The following is a 5,775-nucleotide window of genomic DNA, read 5'->3' as shown; positions in this document are numbered from 1 at the left end:
AGAGAACCAGCGCACAAGTGCTGTCAAAGTTAACGTGTTATTCTATGAGATTATTGTGGCCGAGATTAATGCAATAAAATATTTGAACGCAGTTAACGCAACTTTGTTTACTTCCGGTGTGCATTGACCCATGGCACGAAATCGCCGAGTGTCCGCAGTCAGTTAGATAGGAGAGACCGAGACGGTAGTTGAAGATGAAGAGAGCTGAGGGATTGTTGGGCGGAAAGTTTCTGTTTAAGAAGCATAATGACGGAACAATCACCTTAGTTATCACCTTAATGCAGTGGTTCCCAAACTTTTTACAGTCCCGTACCCCTTCAGACATTCAATCTCCAGCTACGTTAATGCAAAGCACCCGACAGAAAGCAGTCCCGGGTTAGATGGTCACCAACCCACACTCCACGACTTCTCTAGGAAAATAACTAGACCAGTCCGTGAAAAGGTTACCAACGCTGTATCAACATAGTTGAAGACGGTGGGCTGACCGAGGTGATTCGAATTGCTTCAGGGGACAATTCTTACGATTTACCGTCGAGGGGCAACATTGTGTCTCGCATACATTCCTTGTATGAGGGTGAGAGAGCACGAAAAAAAATACAATTAAACAACAGTGTCTAAAATACACGCTGTCTGAAGTGATTACTCGTTAATTTATAAGATTTAGTCTTCAGAAGAAAAACAAACTTTTAATCGCGATGAATCTAGATTAATGAATTTCAAAATGTGAGATTAATTAGTTATTTTTTTAAATCTATTGACAGCACTAATTTATTTATAATCATTTTTCACGAGGGTCAGTTGTGTTTATGAGCACCGGCTTCTAGCTGTCGGCTCCGCTGCTTTAGAGTACAGCAGCGCATATTTTCAAGTGTAACCATTGAACGGATCCCGTTTAACTGCCACATGAGTTGTCCATCTTGTAAGTTTAACTGCCACAAGAGTTGCTCATCTTGTAATAAAGATCTCAATGAGGAAACACACTGTGTTTTTTCTATTTTCGCTGCATTTTAATATAGCCTATAAATAGTGAATTTTAATATAAAAATATTAATGATTAATCGAAAATCGATCGTTAATTCTCCCGACGATCGATTAAGACAATTTAATCGAATGCCCATCCCTACTGTGGATATTCAATTCTGTGTGCATAACAAACTGATCCCAGTTCAGGAATCCATCCAGCTAAAAGTTAGTTTGAAAGTCAAGTTTCATCTAGGGATCATTATCTCGCCTACACTCTCTCTTTCTTTTTCTCTCTCTCTCACACACACACACACACACACACACTATATACACTCATCTGAACGCAATCTCTGTCACACTCCCATAACCACCCAGCCACCCACACACACACATCCACCCAGCCACACACACACGTTCCCCTCTCCCCGGTGACAAGTCTGCCACTCAGGCGTGCTAAACTGTCCTGACCCTGGCATTGAGGGGTTCAAACGCCCCCGACAGCTAAATAATGACCAAAAAGCACCCCCCCCTCCCCACCACCCCCCCCCTTGTTTACCACAGAGAGCAGGGGAGCTTGGCCAGACGCTCATTAACAAATGAGACTCTTCTCCCCATCTCTTACACACACACACACACCTACACACACATACATATATAAACACAGACAGGGACACACACAGACACATTCATACACATAGCAACAAACACACACACACACACACACACACATACTCAAAAACAAACCCATGAACACACTGACCAGAGTGTGTGTGTGTGTGCGTGTGGGGGCTGGGGAGAGGGTTTGGGTTGGGAAGGAGGGAGGCATAATTCGCTCCCCTGCTGTTCTGAAATCAGGTTCTGCTACCTACAACATGTCCTGGGCTCCAGCTGGGTCAACCAGGTTCTGCTACCTACAACATGTCCTGGGCTCCAGCTGGGTCAACCAGGTTCTGCTACCTACAACATGTCCTGGGCTCCAGCTGGGTCAACCAGGTTCTGCTACCTACAACATGTCCTGGGCTCCAGCTGGGTCAACCAGGTTCTGCTACCTACAACATGTCCTGGGCTCCAGCTGGGTCAACCACGGACTAGCAGGTACCCTCTGTGTCCAGAGAGAGAGAGAGAGAGAGAGAGAGAGAGGGAGAGAGAGAGAGAGAGAGAGTGAGAGACAGAGAGAGAGAGAGAGAGACAGAGAGAGAGAGAGAAAGAGAGTCAGAGAGAGAGAGAGAGAGAGAGAGAGAAAGAGAGTCAGAGAGAGAGAGAGAAAGAGAGTCAGAGAGAGAGAGAGAGAGAGAGAGAGAAAGACACTGCCTATGGCCTTTTCCGATCAGCCGATATCAATCACCAGCCTCTTCCATCCATTTCTGGATAAACGCGATCAAACCGCTCAAGTCCAGGATGATTGAAATTCTGACGCCCGAGCAATTTGTGAAAATAATCTGAGCAGAGCAGAAACACACCAACCCCAATGCCTTTACCTGAATGGGATTGGCTGGAAAATCAATTTCTACTGCTTTGCGGACAATCCGCTTTCACAGTAGCCACTTTTGAACATTTGAACATTATGACATGATAGGAGCTTCAACAGAGATGAGAGGAGAGGAGATGAGATGAACAGGTGTTTAGAGTATAACAGTAACAGTGATGAGAGGAAAGGAACAGGTGTGAAGAGTATAACAGTGAGAGTCACAGTGCTTTAGAGGGACACTTCATAAGACAAGTACATTTTTGCTGCAAAATTAGGGGTTGAGTTCCACTCTCAGTGAGAGACGAGGGGAGACGACAGGCACAAACACAGGCGTAATAGTGAAGGTTTACGCCCAGGCCTTAGCCAACGTGTTCAGCCTGGAGATCACTTGTGTCATTTCGGTGCCGAATCCCGTTGAGGGCACAGAGGAAAGCCATTCCATCTAATCCTCCATCCTCCACCAACCCCCTTCTGCTATTTCCTGTTCCTGTTTCCTGTTCAGTTTTCCTGAATCTGTGCCTCTACTCTGACCTCTGATCTCCACAAAGCTCACTCAACACTCATCAGCCACACATTTGGACCACATTCCTATATATGCGTGTCTCCATGTGTATACTGCGTAGTTAAATAGACATCCTTATTACACATACAACAGCTTATTATACGGTTACTTGCCAAAATGATAAAAGACATTCCTCTGAAATATTTCTTTATAAGTGATTTTGTTGCTGTTTTGTGGCTTCCGCTGGCTTCCGTGAACTAGTCCTTCACGCAAGTAGAACTTTAAAGATTCGGGTGTTGCGTGGCAATGTATTACTTGCTGACTTCAAGTTAGACTGAATTTCCGTTACAATAAGCGAATGGACTACTTGCGGAATGATATGAAAGATAAAAGCAGTCCACATGATGAAATATCAGACCTCCAAACATTGGGATAGCCCCTTCAAATCAATGGAACTTTTTGCAACATTCTGAGGAGTCGTATAATAACGTGTACTTATAGACATTCTGAGGAGTCGTATAATAACGTGCACTAATAGACATTCTGAGGAGTCGTATAATAACGTGTACTTATAGACATTCTGAGGAGTCGTATAATAACGTGCACTAATAGACATTCTGAGGAGTCGTATAATAACGTGTACTTATAGACATTCTGAGTTACATGCTCCTTTAGGTTGGTGTCTAACTTCCCAAGAGACCTGGCCAGTTGTCAGAAAATGGAGGCCTAGTTCCTTTTTCTGTGTAAATGTTTGTCGTCGTGCCTATGCCAGTCAACCTGCACCCTGCTCAAGCACACCTGCTTCTAAATGTGTGAACGAGTTTGCTCCACTTTCACTTCTACTTTTAAACACCTTCACTCCTTCGCAAGGCACTGGATATGTTGCGACCTAGATATATTAGACAGTTTGCATAATTATAATTGACATCGAAATAAGCATCTAAGCAGTCTAAAGGAAATAGAAATTGTATTTCTATTATATTTTGATTTTGGCTATATCCTGATTAATGTGAGTATCTACAGGTCAGAGTTCAGATGCAATGTGATGTCATCAATGAGCACTTGCGGCAGTTTTTTTTTATGAATGCTTTGTGAAAACCTCAACGAAGAACTCGGAAAAATAAAGTTTCCAAACGAAAGACTGATTCATCATAGATTTACATAGTTTCAAACACGTGGCCTCCACCCACATATACACCACATCCCTACGGGGTTGTTTCCCGGTGCAGATTGTGGTGTTCATCGTGTGTGTGTGTGTGCGTGTGTGTGTGTGTGTGTGTGTGTGTGTGTGTGTGTGTGTGGGTGTGTGTGTGAGGGCGTGTGTGTGTGTGTGTGTGTGTGTGTGTGTGTGTGTGTGTGTGTGTGTGTGTGTGTGTGTGTGTGTGTGTGTGTGTGCGTGTGTGTGTGTGTGTGTGTGTGTGTGTGTGTGGGCGTGAGGAACCGAGGAATGTACCGTAAACAGAGCCCACACACACGAAGACCACATTCTTGGAGTCGTGTCCAGACCAGTGCTGTAATATATCCATACACCTGCCTCAAGAAGTAACGTAAATAGTAAACACTCACCGTGTCTTTAGCTTTCTGCGCGAGGATGGCGAAGGTAGAGATCTGGTTGCAGAGGCATTTGGTGTGGACCGCCGGAGATGGGAGAGTTTGGCAGCCCTCAGCGGCCCAGTTCTCTTCGCCAGGCTCTCTGTTGGATTGGACACACACACACACACACACACACACACACACACACACAGAGAGGAAGAGAGGGAAAGACTAGATTAGTTCAGGTTTGCAGTAAGCGTACACAAGAGGGGTGCAAAGACAGTGCTGATGAGGTTTTAGCTGGCTATACACTATAAGGAAGCAGGTGTAGCTCTCTAAACAGAGAGCCTTCACTAAACCCCCAAAATAAAATGAAATAAAATACATTTTAAACACCAAATGTATTTTGCCTGAAGAAACAACTTGTCATTCACCACAAATTATGTGAATACCTGAGTTTTCGCTCTTTACCATTTTTGTGGTGTGTAACTGATTGTGATTATGATTATTTGATCATGATTTTGACTCTCGGGTCATTTTGACCCGAAGACAATATTAGTACCTTTTTTGGTACAGCTCACATGGAAATATGAATAAAGGCAACATTACACTTTTTCTGATGTTGAGGTCAATCTAGGAAAAGTCATAAATATTTAAGTTGGAAAAATATCATTTAGGGGATTTTTTCTGGTGTTAAACACAGTAGACGGGTCGTTTTGACAACAGGAGGGTTAAGCTGACCTCAAACCACAGCTGAACTAAGACATTTCCCTTCTTTCTTCATGCATTATTTTCTAATATACTACTTTTGTATTTTTGCTTTTCTCTCTTTCTGTCTTCATCTGGTCTCTCTCTTCCTCTCTCTCTCTCCCCCTCCCTCTCTCTCTCTCAGTGTTAGAGTAACTAAACTGTCTCTCTCTCTCTTTGTTGAGCGTGGCATGGTGTATTAATTATGTCTAAATGTTCTTGATTATAATTTCCATGCCTTTTACATGAGATGGTGTTTTACAAAAGTAATTAGAGTAAATGTTTTCAATGCAGGTTGTTAATGTGACCCAGGACCTTTATTTCATGATTATTAAAAGTCTCTCTCCTCTCTCTCTCGCTCTCTCTCTCCCGCTCTCTCTTTCTCTCGCCCCATTAATTGATGTCTTTGTAATTTAGTATTCAGTCTCTCTGTTGGCCAAGGGAGGAAGAGAAAGACAGAGAGAGAAAGAGAAAAAGAGAGAGAGAGAGAGAGAGAGAGAGAGAGAGAAAGAGAGAGAAAGAGACTGGCCTCTCCCCTATCCACATAATGAGTTTAAAGCTC

This window comes from Clupea harengus, chromosome 19 (genome assembly GCF_900700415.2).
Source record: "Clupea harengus chromosome 19, Ch_v2.0.2, whole genome shotgun sequence".
Taxonomy (NCBI): Eukaryota; Metazoa; Chordata; class Actinopteri; order Clupeiformes; family Clupeidae; genus Clupea; species Clupea harengus.
This window is presented reverse-complemented; position numbering follows the sequence as displayed.